The 18,869-nt window shown below is 42.6% G+C and overlaps 1 protein-coding gene across 4 annotated transcripts in view; it reads left to right on the plus strand.

Moving 5' to 3' along the window:
• The first annotated feature begins 4,462 nt into the window (after positions 1-4,462).
• Positions 4,463-18,869, plus strand: part of EYA3 (EYA transcriptional coactivator and phosphatase 3) — a 50,385-nt gene continuing 35,978 nt past the window's right edge. The window contains exons 1-2 of one of the 4 annotated variants that reach the window (XM_053398443.1): positions 4,463-4,861; positions 7,577-7,716. The gene's annotated coding sequence lies outside the window, so the exon portion shown is untranslated. Of the gene's footprint in view, positions 4,862-5,240; positions 5,352-7,576; positions 7,717-18,869 lie in introns of those variants that run through there. The other 3 variants (XM_053398442.1, XM_053398445.1, XM_053398444.1) reach the window with 3 other exon arrangements.

Consider the following 18,869-nt stretch of genomic DNA (forward strand, 5'->3'; position numbering starts at 1 on the left):
ACAGATATTTTTGTTGCACAGGCAAAGGGCCAAGTACTTTCTTAACAAAGAGCCAAATATAGCAGGTCAGGTGGTGCAAGATGAGACAGTTCTTGCCGGGAGTGTCTGAGGAAACGGTGGTTGCTACTTCGGCCACACGCAACCAGGACTTAACATCCTCATCTAACCCTTTGCTGTTCAACAAGACCATTACAGGAGGTGACCTCTGATCTTGGTTTCAGCATTCTACAGGATAGAAATGTTCTCCACCCCAAGAGCTGTGGGGAAAGTATCTATAATATGTCCGTATCATAATAGAAAGGGGTTTTGGCTTTTGCTCTCAAACTTTTTATTTGGGAAAGGTTTTTTTTTTGTATAAACTTTCTGTATTATTACAGAACAAGCCTTACCATCCTAATACTTAATCAGAGCACATCAGTAGCCTCACAGTAATAAAATCAAACCCATCTAAATGTTAGATGTAATCATTCCTTTAAAATAGAACTACAGTTCTGAGAATGCCTACTTGCAAGTCAGTTCCACTGAAACTAGTGGGACTTGCTGCCATGTAAATGTAGATTGAATTGGGCTGTAATCCTAATTACGAGGAAGACCAGGGCTTGCCAATCAGAAGGTCAGCGGTTTGAATCCCCACGATGGGGTGAACTCCCGTTGTTTGTTTGTTTTTTTAAAAAAGATATTTATTGAGTTTTTCCGCCTTTATACATTAAAAAATCCAAAAAAAAGAGAAAAAACAAAAAAGTTAAAAACACATAAAGTTTACAATCCTTATTTTCAATAACATATTTCCCTGACTTCCCCACACCTCCCCTTCTTATATTCCAATTCAAATTGTTAATTCAACAAGTTCTTGTCCCCAATTTTTGACCTTTTTATATTTAATTAATTTTAGAAAAACCAATTTTAACTTATAAACACCAGTATTTAAACATCAGTGCTCATTCTTAAAACTTTTTTCTAAAGTCGACCCAAATTCCCTTCCACGAATTCCCCAATTTTCATACTAATAACAAAACAAAATAGAAAAAACAGATTATTATTCTGCACTCTTTGGATTCCCAAACTCCACCCCCCCTTTCCCGGTTTCAATCCCCAACAAATGTCCATCAGTCTTAGTCTACTATCAGCCTGGAGACCTCACGTACGAGGCTCTTAATTCTCTCTCAATTCCTCTCTGCCGGTTTTTTTGGTAGTCCTTAATATTAAACACCAGATCTCGGAGAAGCTCTGTCCCGATAGGGTCCATATTTCTTCCAGCCAGACCTCCATACTTAAAAGTGGAGCCCGAATCTTGTTTCTTACTCCTTTTAAGTCCAAATGTCCCAAAAGCTCCAACTTTCACCTTAATCAAATTTGTAATCCATAGGTCTTCAGATCTCCACATACGGAGATCTCTCCATTCTTCAATCTTCAATTCAAAACAGATTTTCATCATCCAGTACTTATTTTCCTTTGTAGCCATCATGTCAGGCCTCTGGCTCTCCTTTGTCATCTGCAACATTACATCTCCTCCTTCCTTTTCCTCAGAAACAACATATATCTCTTTCTTCACACTCTCAGATCTTTCAAGTTTCTCTTCTTGTCCAGCTGCATGGACTTCATGAGTCAAGTCCTTATCAAATTCAATGAATTTGTTTACTATTAAGTCCAGAGTTGCAACATTTGTAGCCAAAACATCAATTTGGCCTTGTAACTTTCCCAAGAGAAGAAACACTCTGTCCAATTTAGCTTGAATTTTTCCTCCTTCAGCCATTCTTGTAATGTCCCAAAATCCCCTCTAGAGGGATTTTGGTTACTTTATCTTCCTTCCAGTTCAAATCCAAAAATCAAGTTAGTTTGTATCAGTTCTTCCTTGTTTTCAACAAAATATAACCAAATTGTAGCAAATATATCCAGCAAAGACAGCAGAAACAAAGTTCTCTTTTTCCTTCTTGACAGCTAATTTGACAGCTGTCAAACTCTTCTATATCTCCTCAACAGGCTCTCTCGCGGATCACTCCTGGGTCCGGGGGTGGTGGCACTTCAGCTCTCAAAATTAGCTCTTATCCTCCAGTGAAATTACTTATACTGCCAAATCGTGAAATTAATGTCTTTTACCCAATAAAGAAGAAGAAATTCTCTCGACCTTAGTTAGCTAGTCCTTGCTTTAGATTATTTATAAGACGGGGAGACGGACTTCCTGTTTGCGCCTTCCCCGATCGTGCCTAATTCAAAAAAAATTTTTATTTACAAATCCAATTTCCGTATTACTCACGGGTTGTTGCTTTTAGAGTCCAATTGTTCACAAGAAGAAGTCAGCGCTCTCTGACCATGGCATGCGGCTTCACTCCGCAGGAGAAGCAGTCGACTCTCAGCACCGCGCCGCTCACCCCGTCCCCCATTCCGAAGCCTTTAAAAAGGCTCCTTCGCGGGTCGGGGGGGCGCAAATGGTGCCCGCCGAGTCACCAGGTTCACAGGCTTCAGCGCCTGTGATTTCTGAGGGTCCCCGCGTTGCCGCAGCGGCAAGACCCGGATCCTGTGGAGCCGATTCCCTCCGGAGCTCAGAGGGAATCCGCCATTAGCCGATGGCGCTAACCCGGAAGTCCTGAACTCCCGTTGTTTGGTCCCAGCTCCTGCCAACATAGCAGTTTGAAAGCACATCAAAGTGCAAGTAGATAAACAGGTACCGCTCCGGTGGGAAGGTAAACGGCGTTTCCGTGTGCTGCTCTGGTTTGCCAGAAGCAGCTTAGTCATGCTGGCCACATGACCTGGAAGCTGTACGCTGGCTCCCTTGGCCAGTAAAGCGAGATGAGCACGATAACCTCAGAGTTGTCTGCGACTGGACCTAACGGTCAGGGGTCCCTTTACCTTTAGGTTCCACTGAATTCAGAAGAGAAATGGGATCAATAGGACCTTACAGCTGTTAAATTCTTTCTAGGTGTCTAACAATCCTTGTGTGGTTTTCTGTGCAAAAATGGGAGGATGCCTTTTAAAATACGTTTATTTTCTTCTAAAGTAGCTTGGCAACTGAAGAATTATCAAGACACTCTGTTGGTTCACTACCCTTTTACATTACATTCATAGCATTATAAAGTTAATTGAACTTCCTAGTATTATAAAGTTCAAATCATGGTGACAACCATTCAGCAAAGAAACGGAAGGTTTTCGTACAGTGCGAAGACTACAAATAAGTGGTTAGATTCTACAGCCAGATGTCGTACCTAGGCTTACAGAGACGCTACAGTGATGTGTTATAAATGTCAAAAATGTTAAGGGCAAGAGAAATTGGAAAAGACTAATAAGACTCTGTGGAAAGGCTTTATTGTATTAAAATAAATAAACTAAGTTTACCAAAAAAATGCATTTTAAAAAATGAACATTGAGTATGGGTTGTTTTTACACAAGCATGGTTTCTACAAAAAAAGCCTGAAAATACGTTACATGAGGCCACATGTAAGGGAACAATGGGCAAATCTCCATCCTGGCAATTACAGGAAGAGAGGCAATCTGGCAACTCCACACACATCATTCTAAGATCCTGTGAGGAAAAGCTGGAAACTGGGAAAGCCAATACCCCTCAGATGTAATTGCCCTCACTTAAGTTTTTCTTTGCCCAGCCCAGACTGGCATACTTTTAATATGGGTAAGGGAGATTAGCAGACTTGGATGTTCTGGGCAAGACACCATTTCAGAGCCTAGCTTGTTGTGAGACTAAAAGGCTGCTCTGAACTTCACAGAGGAAGGGATTATACAAGTAGAAAGTTATAAATACTCAATACTTTCTAAGCTGAACCCTTGCGATAGGCAATGGGTCCAAATACTTCGTTTTAGGAGCGTGCTAGCATAGGGCACCCCATTGCCCAATTCTTGGAACAGCTGCTCCAATTAAGGCAGGGGTTGCTGTGGCCCTGCAGTTGTTAGGACTGTAACTCCTATCACCCCTGATAAAAGATTATGCTGTCTCGGTTGGAATCCAGCCGGTTCTGGACTGCCACAGGTCCTTCATCTCTGGTTTAAAATCCAACCTGCCAAGGATTTCAGGATGGCTTGCGTAGGCTGACTAATAATAAAAATAAAAGTTCTTATATACTGCCCTATGTCCTAAAGCAAACAAGGGCAATGCACAACGTAATAAAAACTGCATGCATGCATTTATGTTTAGTACAATCGGCTGCGCGCACACCAACTATCTAAAGCGCACGACTTCCCACAAGGAATCCTGGGAATTGCAGTTCACACTAGAGAGTTCTACCTCCTAGCACTCTTGAACTACAGTTCCCAGGATTCCCTTGAGGGAAGCCGCGTACACTAATCGCACGGCGTGCAGGCAGCCGCTGAGGCGGGCGACACCTAGGGGCGGAGACGAGTAACGCCGCCACATCTGCCGGCGGACGGCCGCTGCTTCCCGCCGCCCTTTGCTAACCTTTGGCGAAGGTCGGGTCCGCAAAAAAGCGGCGCATGCGCTGTAATTGACTGGCCTCTTCAGCGGGGAGCGAAGGCAGGCGAGGCTAAGCGGGCCGTTGCTTGACAGTCACGAAGCCCAAGCCTCATGCTCCTCTCTTCCCCTGCCCCCGGCTACCAACGGTCACTTTGAAAGACAGAAACGAGGCGCCATGTGGGGGTGGGGGGGAGAGAGAAGGACTCGCCTCAGAGAAGCCCATAGCAAAGATTCGGCCAACCAAATCCCCGCTTTCCCCTCTCGTCACTTCCGGCACATAACTTCCGCTTCCGGGTGTGAAGCCTAGCCGAGGTTTGCCGAAGCGGGTCTCGGTTCCTTCCTTCCCTCCCTTCCTTTTTTCTTCCTTTCTTCCCTGAGAGTCGGGTCCGTCGCCGCTGCCATGTCGCCCAGTGCTGAGGTCGGCCGCGCAAACGACTCGTCACGGTGAGAGGGGAAAGAGCTCTTACTCCGCCTCCTTTCCTCCGCCCTCCCCCCACCTCACCCGCTCCTCTTTCCTCTCGCGCGATCGGCTCGCGGTCGGTGGGCGTGGCAGGGCAGCTGTTGGCGTGGCTCCTCCCCCCTCGCGCGCCGGTTACCTTGTCAGTCAGCGCAAGGAGGGAGGGAGGGAAGGAGAGCGGTGGGAGGGAGAGCTGCTCGTTCCCAGGAACGGCGTGGCGGACCTGTGGAACTCACTGCCACATCATGCGTGTGGTGGCTTTAAAACATGGGCAGAGAAGCTGTGGCCCTGCAGATGGTGTCGCGCTACAGCTCCTCAGCAGCCGTGACCGTTGGGCGGGCTGGCTGGGGCTGGCGGGAATTGGAGGCTGATGGAGGGCCGCAGGTTTCTCACTCCTGCAGCTAAAGCATACTTCGAATGTCACACGGTTGATAGGGGTTTTTTGGAGGTCAGACGGGAGTCACAAAGGTGAAGAAGGTGTGTGACCCTCTGAAAGGAGGGGGAGGACACAGCAACGGCATTGCTTTGTAATTTTTGGTGGCTTAAATCGAGCCACCATGTTCAGAGGCAGGGTATCTGAATACCGTGTGACTGTGGCGATGCACCCAGGTGGAGGAAGAGCTGTTGTTTTCAGGACCTGCTTGTGCACCTCCCCTTGGCCATATCTGGTTGGCCAGTCTGGATTCTGGGCTAGATAAGAATTTTGGACTGATCTTGAAGTACCTCTTATATAGGGGTAGTTGGGTCCCTGAGGAAAATCTCATGTTTTAAAGAAGAGATGAGTCTAATAATATAGGACTCATAACAAGTAAAATGTCAGCTCAGCGGTCATGCCATGGTAGTTGTTGGGCCTTTTCTCTGGTGGTGTGTAGTTTTATTTGTTCACTGCTGATTTCAAAGGGGAGGAGGGTGGTTGGAAGTAGTAAGTGAAGCTGAAAAAACGTGAATAGAATCAAAACAGGAATGGTCCATGCTTCTGTGTTTGAGATAGGGAAACCTGTGGCCATTTAAATGTGCATGTGTTGGTCACAGTTGATGGAGTTGTGCATCTGTTTTGCCATTTATGTACCCCAAGTTAACTTCAACTCCCAAGTGTGTGTTCTTTGATTGCCCTTGTGTGGACTCTGGGAATCTCAATTTGTTGAAAAGATTCCTGAACCCGGGCACAAATGGGCAGTGGTACAACAGTTGTGGCAAAATGCTGTACAGTACTGGTATTTCACCACATGATGATCTTTTAAATCAACTATCCTGGATCCAGAACTGCAATGGGAGTAATACCAGGACTAACACTTCAAAAATAACTGTCATATCAAAACATTATTAAGACATCCCTAGGAAGGGTTACAAAATGGGATGATACATGTCACTGAACCAACTTCCTATTGCTATTTGAAGAAAAAGGTACATAGGTCAGACCTGAACCAGAAAAATGGAAAAAATAATTAATTTTAAACCCTAATGGCTACAAAAGGTATTGGAGCTCCATCATGGACTTGTTCTGCCAGCAGAGGCATTCTAACAGTTGTGACATACCACTGTCACTCTAGTATTTTTTATTTTATTCATTCAACTGCAAAAATATTACAGGAACAGGCAGTTCTCGTAAGTTCAGCTTGGGTAATGTAATCTTCAAACATTAACCTGTAAGACTGTTCTGAGATCTGAAGTACTTGCTTGTAATATAGAAGCGTAATGGGAGTGGGGAATGTGGTTTGATGCCTGTTTCTGGATTTCAAAGTTATTTGCAGAAGATAAAATAAAAGGCATCTTTCTTTTAAATTAGATTGTTGAGAGGAATAAAAGTGGAGTAAAGAGATAAAGATTGGGGGTACAAGCATACATCGTTTTTACATCTTCACGTATATTGCTCCTTATGAGACTGTGGGTGCAATTGCAAGCAGCCCAGCCACATGGGGGAAGGAAGGCCCTTGCTGCTCCTCTCTTGGCCATGGGAGTGGAACTGGCTAAGGTTTTATCCCTCCAACGCCTGCACCCAGAGGGTGTCTGGTTTAATAGACTGCAGTATAGTGTAATAATAATAATAATAAATTTTTATTTGTATCCTGCCCTTCCTGGCCAAAGCCAAGCTCAGAGCTGCTAACAACAAGTAAAAATAGCACAGTGTACATAAAATCACAGAGTCAATTAATTAAAATATATTCTTAAATCAATTCAGAATCAAATTAATGGCAACCATTGAGTTAGAGTTCTATGAGGGTTACAGAAGGAGAGAAGGGGTCAGACTGTGCCTTGGCCGAAGGCCTGGCGGAACAGCTCCGTCTTGCAGGCCCTGTGGAAAGATGTCAAGTCCCGCAGGGCCCTAGTCTCTTGTGATAGAGCGTTCCACCAGATTGGGGTCACAGCCAAAAAAGCCCTGGCTCTGGTCGAGGCCAGCCTAACCTCCCTGTGGCCCAGGATCTTCAAGATGTTTTTATTTGAAGACCGTAAGGTCCTCCATGGGACATACCAGGAGAGGTGGTCCCATAGGTATAACCTTTATATGCATGGGGGAACCAAAAAAGTAGTGACTCACTTTACTGCAAAAACTTGCTTTACTGTAGTGGTCTAGAACTGAATCAACAATATATTCTCTGAGGTATACTTGTAGTTTTTGTGGGAAAGAACAGCTCAGTTCTGGGATTGAAAACAAATTCCTGTCCTGAGCATGTAACCAGAGGTACCCTGTTTCTTAATTCTAGGAATATTTCTCCCCTTGGCTATATTTTTACACCTGGTTTCAGTTGGTGGATCTTGAGGTTCTAATAAAAACAACAGCAAAAAGAAAATAGATCCTGCAGCAGCAGACAGAAAGACCCAGAAGCTAACTTTGAAGACTCAGGTAAAATAACTGAGTAATGGAGGTGGTGGCCATTTGTGTACATGATCTTGCATGCATTATAGACAAACCTGGATTCCTTTGAAATCTGGGTTAGCTAGGAGATTGTAAGGTACACCTGACAATGCCTATGGTGTAGTGGAGCATTCACACAAATGGTCACAATGTTAAACGCAACCACCCCATCATAGAATTGTGGAGTTGGAAGGGACCCCAAGGCTCATCTAGTCCAACCCCCTGCAATGCAGGAATCTCAGCTAAAGCATCCATGATAGATGGCCGTCCAACCTCTGCTTCAAAGCCTCCAAGGAAGGAGACTCCACCACCTCCCAAGGGTCCATTCCACTGTCAAAACAGCTCTTCCTGTCAGAAAGTTATTCCTGATGTTTAGTCAGGATCGTTCCCTTCCTCAAGCAACTTGGCAGAGTGGCAGGGCCTTGTTTCTGAAGCCAGTCCAAACTTCAGAGAATATCTAAAGAGCAGTTGCTAAGAGGGTTCTTTGCTCTTTGCCCCAGTTCCAAGTTTGGGAGTAGGGCAAGAGCTTGCCAGGGGTGGGGGAGCACGGGTCCAAATGAGGCTCTAGGATTCTCTTCAGGCCACAGTAAAATAGGCTTTAACTCACTGTTAAACAGTGAGACACACTGATAGACAGTCATGAGATTATGAGCGTACACTTGCCTTGTACTCAGATCTTCGTTTATATCAGTTTTTTAAAAGAGAAAATATGATTTTTAAAGAAAACTTAAAGAGAAATTAGATTTCAGTAAAATTCTGATTTTCTCAAAATAATTTTTATCTGCATTGTTTTGAGCCTGTTACTATGGTAACATGGTTGCTAAAGCATAAAGCACTAGACCTGGTTGCTTACTGCCAAATGGCATGGCTGCTTCTTGCTTTGAACAGCGTTCTTGTCAGAGGAATAGGCTAATGCAAAGCACTTAACATGTTTTGGAAAACAAATATAAAAGATCTTGCTAGAGATCTATACAGGCAGGATGTGCAGAATCTTGCGGCCTTCAGTGGTCAACATGTGAAACTGTTATGTTTAATTGTCTACTTACACATCTATGAAAACGAATAAAAATTACTTACAAAAAAACCCCAACAACATATCAAAGCCCTGCACACATTTGGAACATTTTGCTCTTGCTGGTAATTGAAGCAAGCATTAGCTAACTAAATTAAGACTGATAGCAGCCTTAGTTAAATAAATACAACTCTTGTTTAGTGCTTTGATTTTTGTCAGCCAACTGCTAGCAACACAGAAAGCTTAAGGCTACAGTCCTCAGTGCACTTGCTGAACGAGACTTTCTTCTGAGTAAACATGCTTAGGATTACATCACCAATAGCTCAATCCTGTGCATGTCTACATGGAAGTAAGTCCTGCTGTGTTCAGTACGGCATCCTCCGTTGTCAGATTGCAGCCAATGTGTTTCTTTAAAGCGGATTGTTTTTCTTTTAATTATCCTGTACTGTAGTTGCAGGTGTTCATAAGAGATTTTAACACATTATTCATAGATACTAGTTGGTTGATTAATCAGTTCATCTGTCACTGAGTAAAAACAGCATTTCTGAAGCCAGGGACATTCTTTCTGTGTTTTTAGATTATGCACATATATATCATAGTAAGCCATTTAGTCATTTATCTTTCATTGGAAACAAGAATGCTTCATTTAAGATGCTGCAGTTTTTAAGCACTTGTACTGAGTTCCTTTATAACCAGTGTAAAAGTTTTAAAATTGTTTTATCTGGCTAAGTAATAGACTAAATGTTGTAGCTGTAATTTTGACACAAGGAGTAGGGCAAAGTCTTGGTCTCATTTTTTGTTGTGTGTGTACATACCTTGACATCTGTTTTTGGTGGGACTTTTAAAATTGTGAATCAGTTTGGCAGCCTGGAATGTTACAGTGGCAATTCTTGGTTTGTTGGTATGCTCAGGTTTAAAACAGCAACAATAATTATCTTAAGATAATTCTAAATTTATCACACACTCTCTGTTGTTCACCAGAAACCTGTACTGAGTTTCTGAACTTGGAGGTAACATATTGATTTCTTGACTAAGAGCCATTGATGGCCTGCTATTCCAAGAATTCTTTCAGTTCTCTTTTAAAGCCCTCTATAACAGAGGGACGTGGGTGGCACTGTGGGTAAAAGCCTCAGCGCCTAGGGCTTGCCGATCGAAAGGTCGGCGGTTCGAATCCCCGTGGCGGGGTGCGCTCCCGCTGCTCGGTCCCAGCGCCTGCCAACCTAGCAGTTCGAAAGCACCCCTGGGTGCAAGTAGATAAATAGGGACCGCTTACTGGCGGGAAGGTAAACAGCGTTTCCGTGTGCTGCGCTGGCTCGCCAAGATGCAGCTTTGTCACGCTGGCCACGTGACCCGGAAGTGTCTCCGGACAGCGCTGGCCCCCGGCCTCTTGAGTGAGATGGGCGCACAACCCCAGAGTCTGTCAAGACTGGCCCGTACGGGCAGGAGTACCTTTACCTTTTATAACAGGCATGTCCAACGATCCAACATAAAAACTGGCAGTGATCTACCACCCAGGGATGGGTGGGCGCACGCTGCTGGCTGCTTCTCCCAAAGGGGCAAGAATGGGAGCAGGGTGGGTGGGCTGTTGCTGGCTGCTTCCCCAGAGGGAGCAGGGATGGGTGGTGCAGGGTGGGCGGGCGATGCCGATCCTGCCTTCTCCCCCTGCCTCCCTCCACCCCTGCGCAGGCGATGCTGTTGCTGGTCCTGATCCTGCCTTCCCTCATCAGAAACCCGGCTCCTTCATGCCCCAAAGCCGTTGTCTTTATGGCTATTGAGGAGCGTGCTGTGTTACAGCTGCCTTGGGCCAGCGATCGACCCAGATCAACCCTGTGATCGACTGATCGATAAGGATCGACGGGTTGGACATAGAGGCTCTATCTATAAGAATGTAATAAATCACAAAATGCTGATTTTTTTATTGGAGGTTTTGGGGTGCCCAATCATTTGCATGGCATCTGAATTCCCAGTTGCGTCTGTGCCCTCTGCTGCTAGATTATGCATGAAAAACAATGCATTCTGCTTCAGAATTTGGATTTCTGACTCCATCAGATCATGATTATTTATTTAATTTGTATACCGCCCTATAACTGGAGATCTCAGTGTGGTACACAACATAAAAGTACACCATAAAAAACCCACAAAACACATAATAAAAACAAAAACAGAGGCAACCCAATAATCTCCCCTTCCACAACACATTTTAAAAGGGCATTAGCTGTCAATCAGCCAAAGGCCTGGTTAAAGAGGAATGTTTTCACCTGGTGCCTAAAAGTGTATAATGAAGGCACCTGTTGAACCTCTCTGGGAAGAGCATTCTGCAAGTGCAGAACATTCCTTTCACTGCAGAAAAGGCCCATTCTTCTGTTGCCACCCTTTGAACCTCTTGTGGAGGAGGCACACAAAGAAGGGCCTCAGAAGATGATCTTGGGGTCTGGATAGGTTCATATGGAGAGAGGCGGTCCTTGAAGTATCGCGGTCCTGAGCCATTTAAAGTAGTTAAAAAACATAACACCTCAGTAAAAGTTGATTGCATTAGAAGTTATTCCAAAGGCATGTCTGAAAGCAAAGTTTTTAAAATATGCCTAAAAGAAAGCAGGGATGACTCCTGCTGAGCTTCTGTTGGCAATGAGTTCCACAAGGCAGGGCCTGCCTCACTAAAGGGTTAGTTCCTGAGAAAGACTGCCCAAACCTCAGGGGCATGGAAGATTCCCAAAAGTGCCCAATCAGAAGTTGTCAGTGATCAAGGTTGTAGCAGCACAAGGAATCAAGCAGTCTTTCAGATACTACATTTATTTCTCACCTTTCCCCTAAGGAACTCAAAGTGGCGTATGTGGTTCCCCAATTCCAATTTCATTCTCACAGAAACACTGTTTGCATTATGTTCAGCCGAGAGACAGTAACTGGCCCACAGCAAGATACAGAGCTTCATGGCTAGATGGAGATTTCAACCCTGTTCTTCCAAGTACTCCAAAACTCTTAGCCACTACAGTATTCTGGCTTTCAAATCCAGGGCTACCTTGGGAATGTGGAACCAGTAGTGGGTGTTTTTTTGGGGGGGGCTCTTTCCCAGTGATAGGAAATGTAAGATACTGTATGTTGAATAATAGCTAGATTAGTGATAGTAATTTTAACAATTTATTGCTTAATACATTTTTTTAAAAAATTGTGGTTCCTTCATTCTGGCTTCACAATATTTTTCAAAACTGCAACATAGGCAGTCAGCTCTGTAATGCAAGCTCATCTTAAATAAATTATAGCACTTTGAAGTTGTGCTTATGGCCAGGATGCCAGAATTATTTAAATTTTTAAAAAAAGATTTCATATTGAGTATTGTTACAAAATAAAATAAAGTACACTGTGCTTTAAAGGGTATTAGATTTGTTCCAAACATGAAGGTTTTTTCGGAAAAGCAACAGGCAGTGCTGTTGAAAATTTGTTTGTGACGCCTCCAGGAAAATTAGGTCATATGATGTAATTATAAGACCAGAAAAAAATAAATCTCAAGCTTCATTGTTAAGCATGCTAACAGGATTTATTTCGGAGTAAACATGGTTAAGATCAGGCTACAAGTTGTTTAACAGATATTACTCTTTGTTACTTTAGTAATTGATTGTATTTATTATCTAAGGTGGTTGCATAAGAGTGAGAAAGCAACTTCAGAAATCCCTGCTTTTCCCCAGAGGTGTGTCCACACCAGCCAATTTTTCGGTGATCTGTTCTCATTTAATCCGTTTTTTCTGCAGACTGAACCAAATGCTGTATTCTGTCTGTGTTTGAATTAATGAAAAGCCATTGTTTCAAGACTCTGAATGGAAGCAAATAACCTCTCTATATATGTGCTTTGTTTCTGAATTTATAAAACATGAAAACGAATACCACATAATATTGGAGTCAGCCTGCAGTCTTTTGCAGTAGAAATGCCACTATGGAGAAGCATTTCAGAGTTTCGTCTCATTTTGTCGTTCTATTCCCACCTCCTCAACCTGTGTTGGAGTTCTGTTTAGGTTTTCTTTTTTAAAACAGTCTTGACTTTCCCCCTGTCTTCCTCTTCGGCAGTCTTCACAAAGTGATATACCGTATATTCTCTTTCTCATTGTTTTGTTGTTTTCTGCGTTTTGTATGTGGATGTTACCTGGAACATCTTTTTCTTTTCATTGTCTCTCCTTTAACATTTTTTTTTTGCACACTCCCATTACTCTACTGTTGCACCTCTGGGGTGTTCAAGTATTGGCACCGTTAAAATAAACCCAAATACCATACTCCCCCCCCCCCCAGCTAGAAAAACCTGCAGCTCTATTCATTTGGCTTAAAAGGTACAATGGGCAAATCTCACAGAGATGTGAAGGAACAAGGAGTATGGCCTCTTCTTGGGTTGCTTCAGAGTTGTAAAATGAGTACTAATTAATTTTTTCTATGATTTTGATTACCTTTATTTTATACATGTATTTTTAATTTATTTGTTAACTATTGCATGAATGTATTTATTGAAAGACAAGCTAGGAGTATTAGAAAGAAGGAAATAAATACTAAATGGGAAAACAAAACATTATAATAGTGAAGGTCTCCTGGGGTAGCTGTGCTTCTAAACAGGGGCAATTAAGAGATACATGAATTTTCATTGGATGTATTTTAAATAGTTTTATATTCTCACCATCTCCGAATTTATACAGTGCTTCTCATACTGTTTTTGAAGTGCTTTTCATTCATTTGTTATTTGAATAACTCTTCTCCCACTTTTCTACGCCAAAGTGTACTTGAGGCTGCTCCCAATAAAAAGACACCTGCAAATCAATTTTTAAAACCCAGTTAAAAAGCAATAAAATGATGCAGGTCTATAAAAATCAATAAAATGCAAAATGTTAAAATACAAATCATGAACAAACAGTTAAAATCTGGCTGTTTAAACATCAAAGAAGGCTAATAAAGAGAATGCTTACTTGAATTTTGTTATTTCTCATCTATCCAGCCAAAGGGTTCAGGGATGATAATGATGCTATTAAAAAAAGGTCACTTACCTAAATGCCAGTGGCACTCATATAGCACCCCACTCCTAATCAATCGCATTTTTCATTGCAGAATCCAGCTGCCTCTCCATCATGGTGTTTCCCAGATTGGCATTGTTCAGTAATACATGTCAGAAAGACGAGGGATGAGTGATAGGGGTGGGGTTTCAATGGAAGCAGGATAAGCCATATACTAAATATACTACAGCTGTGGTGGCTGGGACCTTAAATGGCTCTTTGGGGAGGAGAAAACGGAAGTTGATGCAGAATTCCTGAGTGCCTAATTCATGGACATGATGGAGTGGCTATTCAGGACAGCTGACCCAGAAGTGAGTCTGCAAAGACCACCTGGCATGTGAAGGTTGTGCTAAGACAAGCTGCTTTTCTGCAGTTGAGGAGAAGAGAGTCCCTGCCCGGGGAAGGGAAAGGAAGATTCCCTGAACATGCTCTGTAAATTTGGCTGGACTCTGACAGTAAGAGGAGGGCACTAGGAATCAAAAATATGTTTTAGTACTGACATATGCTTACTTTTTGGAATGTAAGTAAATTTACCTGTTGCAGTGATGCAGGAGTGGAGACAGGCACAAGTCCCTATCACATTGTCCTAAATCAAAATAGACATACTGCCGTTCTGTTTTAGCTTTATTTGAGAATGGTACTATTCGCCCCAGTGTGTCAGTTTTCTACACATTTGAGAAAGAGGCTTCTTTTCTGAATGCAGGGATTTTTTATTTTAAATGGGGCAAGCATCTTAAGTGGCGTAGACTGGGGACGACTCTACCATGTGGTTTTTCAAAGGTTGGCTCCAGTTCATTCCATGGGTGCAAGAGACCACCTTGGTTGCAAGTTCTGGGGAACATCCTTCCTGGCTTGCATGCCTTTTCCACCTGGCCCAGGAAGGCAGGGCAGGGGTTCTGTTGCTGTTACTGTTGCCTTAATTGTTTTAAACTGCTTTTTAACATGTGTGTTTTTAAATTGGGGGGTTTTGTTGTTTTTTAAAATTAAGGGACCTAAGATGTGCCTGGGAAGAGAGGAGCTGGGGAGAGCAGGGATGACCCCAATTGATGTGGTTCTGTGCAAGGGGAGGTATTGTGTGCAGGTGGGGCGCACGGCATGCAGACAGTTAGCAACTGTGCTGTGTGCCAGCCTTCTTCCAACCTGAGGAGTTGTGGTTGTCCTTTCAGCCAGCCCTCAGATGTGCTTGGATGGTTGTTTCCAGAGGGTGATGCTTGAGGAGTGCTCTTTAGCCTTGTGGAGCCTTCAATCTGGGGTTTGATTTTATCCCCTATGCTGTTTTAACATCTACATGAAACTACTGAATGGGGTTACCCAGAGTTTTGGAGTATGTTGTCAGCAATTTGCTGATGACACACAGTTCTACTTCTCTTTTACATCGGCAGGTGTAGCTGTGCTGGACCATTGTTTTGCCCTGGTAATGGACTGGATGAGAGCCAACAAACTGAAGCTCAATCCAGACACTGTTAGTGGGTGCTTCCCTAGAATGGTTGGATGGGAGGTGGGCTGCTCTTGATGGTGTTGCACTCCCTCTGAAGGAGCGGATATGTAGTTTGGGGGTACTTCTGAATCCTTTGCTGTCACTTGAGTGCCTTACATCAGCTTTAGTTGGTGGTTCAGCCACACAGGGATAGCCTAACTTCTGTCATCTATGCTCTGGTATACATAGGGAATAACTGTCTGAAGATGATTCAAAAACTTCAGCTGTTGCCGAATTTGGTGGCCAGGTTGCTAACCAGGGCAAGGTGATTTAAGCATATTACACTGATCCTGGCCCAACTGCACTGGCTGCTAATTAGTTTTGTGTTCTCATTTTTTATTTTTTGTTGTGAACCGCCCTGTGATCTTCAGATGAAGGGCACTACACAAAATTTATTAATAATAAACAAATGCAAACATACATAAATACATAAATTCGCCAAAGTATTCAGGGTTATATGTAAAAGAGGTTTTTGTGTAAACCAATTTTATGTAAATCACTTCTGATGATTAAGTGGTATATAAATCCTGTTCAATAAATAGTAAAGGGGTGATTAGAATGGTGGTGTTTTTCTTTTCTTTGTTTTCCTTGCAAACCATTTTTTTGCTGCTGCAGATGGAATAGAACAGTGAATTTCTTACTGGCGATTGTTTTGGTCAGCCCTAGTTTTTACCTAACTCCCCCTCCCCCCTTTTTATGTTATGCTTTTGTCATTTCCAGTCTTACAAGTAGACTCTTTTCTTTAAAAGGCATCAGTTTTGTTTCTTAGTCAGCGAGGGGGTGTTTTTTAACATCTTAAACTTTACTATAGTACACCATAGAAGCTGGATTGTTTTTGAAATCTCTTTTTCATACCAGCCAGTTGCTTGAGCAGACTGCAGCCATGAATGCATACCCTCTGGCATTTCACAAACAAAATGGGGGTGCCCTTATCTATTCATAATGCCTCAATTCTGACACACAGGATTATTCCCAAGTACATACTCTGCTTAAATATTACTCATTGTGGATGGCTCCTTCTTGATTGCTGTATTAATTTACCTTGCAATAACCGCATGCTAAGAGCATTAAAAAAATAAGTTTCCCCAAAACCTACTGACACCTCCCTCTTATGCATTGGTGGCACCACTTTGGCAATACAGTGGTACCTCGGGTTAAGAACTTAATTCGTTCTGGAGGTCCATTCTTAACCTGAATCTGTTATTAACCTGAGGTACCACTTTAGCTAATGGGGCCTCCCGCTGCCACCACGCCACCGCTGTGCAATTTCTGTTTTCATCCTGAGGTAAAGTTCTTAACCCGAGGTACTATTTCTGGGTTAGTGGAGTCTGTAACCCGAAGCATCTATAACCCGAGGTAGCACTGTATAAGGATTCATGCTTGGAGAATTTCCTGTTAGTATACTTAGGAACACAGGAAATTTCCTTATATTGAGTCTTACCATTGGTCTATCTAGATTAGCATTGCCTACTGCATGGACTGGCAGTGGCTTTCCAACATTTTAAACAGGGAAAGATCTCTCTCAGCCCTACATGCAATGCCAAGGATTTAATATGGCATGCAAGGCAGATGGTCTAGAACTGAGTTGTGGCTCTTGCCCTCTACTTTCCACTGGTTAACCTCTGCCTCTCTAGATGCTGTTGTGTTCCAACTTCTGTCAGCCCCAGGCAGCATAGCCAACAGTCAGGGATGATGGGAGTTGAAGTGCAGCAATATCTGAATAGCCATAGACTCCTGCTTTACAGGATATGAAAGCCTGTCTGGAAAAAGAAGTCTAAACACTCAGCAATTTGCACATACATCCGTGCACCTGAAATTGTACTAAACTGTGTACAATGGTACTAAATTGTGGTCACGCTAAACAAGTAAGAAGCATCTTTAGCAGTCAGAAACTAGGGGAAGGGAAACCACAACAACTCCTATATAAGAAGACTGGGGAAGACGTATATGGCACAGAACGTTAATTTTTAAAACAATGTATACTGTAATAGGAAATTTTGGAAGGGATTTCTAAGGCAAAAACCCAATGCTCTTTGAATTGTAGTATTCCGTATGTTTATTAGGTATTGGAACCAAAAAACACTATCAGAGTCTTGGAAGTAAACGAAACAAACAGTGTTGGAAACAGAACCAGTGTGATTTATATTCAAAAACATAGACAAATGTTATATATTTTATTATCTAGTTTGTTAATGTTTTTGTCTTTTTCATTTCTTTAAAAGGAACATTATCCCGTCTTAGATTACAGTGCTAAGCACACTCGTATGACAGTCAGTTCTATTACAGATGGAGGGATCTGCTCGATGTCATTTCTAAAAGAAATCGTTGAAGCCTAAGGGAAGAAGAGACAGATACTCAAAGTAGTCACTGTCCTTGATATATTGAGAAGACATGCATGTCTTTGATTATTTTCAAAAGCAAAAGGCAAACCTCATTCCTTTTTTAAAAAAAGAACTTTGAACCATAAAGGCTTTTTAATAAAATTGATAGACTGTTAATTCTTCAAATTAATTTAAAATACCCACTTCTGTTTTCCTTAATAAACGGACCATGGATTATGACAAATAGTTATATCATCTTCACTTAACTGATTTTAGCACAGATTGACACAGAATGTGAGGTTGGTCTCATCTTTGAATGTTTATTAATGGCAATAATAAGAAGCATAAGTGTTGAGTCATGGTATCTTTCTCTAGAAGCACAGAAAATTGCATCTTTTGTTTGATAACCACCTTTTGATTCAATGAGTCTCAAGACAGTTAAATGAAATGAAGCGAAATGCAGTCGATAATGCGTTTGTAATTTGTCGCGTTCTTTCTGTACAGCTTCTGGTGAAGCTCGTTCAACCAGAGGTTGGTTAATGAAGCTTGCTTTTTTGCTCTGCACAGTTTCACATGCATCCGCTTGTAGATGCTGTGAGGGTTTAGCATTTAAGTAATTTGAAGATCTAAGAAAACAATTGGCATGGGCATTAAACGTTGCTAAGCAATAGGAAACGACACTTTGTAGCAAGGGAAATTTATACAACATTGTTATTGGGTTTGGAAAACGGTGGCACATGCTTCATTAAAGCTGCCATTTAAGGAGAGAAAGTTGTTGAAAAGTGGCAAATCTAGAGAACGAGGCCTTTGGATTCTTTGATTTTTCTGGGTTTCTGTGGGATGGAACTGACCACGCCAGGAAGCTGTGGTATCAAAATTACTATTTGGATCAAAGGGAGATTATTGTTCTTATTCGCGGTTCTCAGTTTAAAACTCTTTTCTCTTGACAGATAAATCTAGTGGGGTGAGGGCTGTGGGGGCTGTACAAGAAAACAAAAAATAACCCAAATACTGCATCAGGGAAATGGGATTTCTGTCTGCTGCATGGAATATGCAAATGAACTAAATGTGTGTGGTTTGTATGCTTTTATCTGTTTATAGTCCTGGTGATGTTTAAGAAGCTATGCAAGGGACTGGACTCCACCCCCCGGCCTCCGGAAATCCTGTTAATCAACCCCCCCATACTTTGTATTGCCTATATCAGCTTCCCCAACTAGTGAGCTCCAGATATTGGGGACTACAACCTCTGTCTGTTCCAGCCAGCATAACCAGTTGGCAGAGATGGTGGGAATTGTAGTCCAAAACATTGG

The sequence above is a fragment of the Podarcis raffonei genome, chromosome 8 (genome assembly GCF_027172205.1).
Source record: "Podarcis raffonei isolate rPodRaf1 chromosome 8, rPodRaf1.pri, whole genome shotgun sequence".
NCBI classification, from domain to species: Eukaryota; Metazoa; Chordata; class Lepidosauria; order Squamata; family Lacertidae; genus Podarcis; species Podarcis raffonei.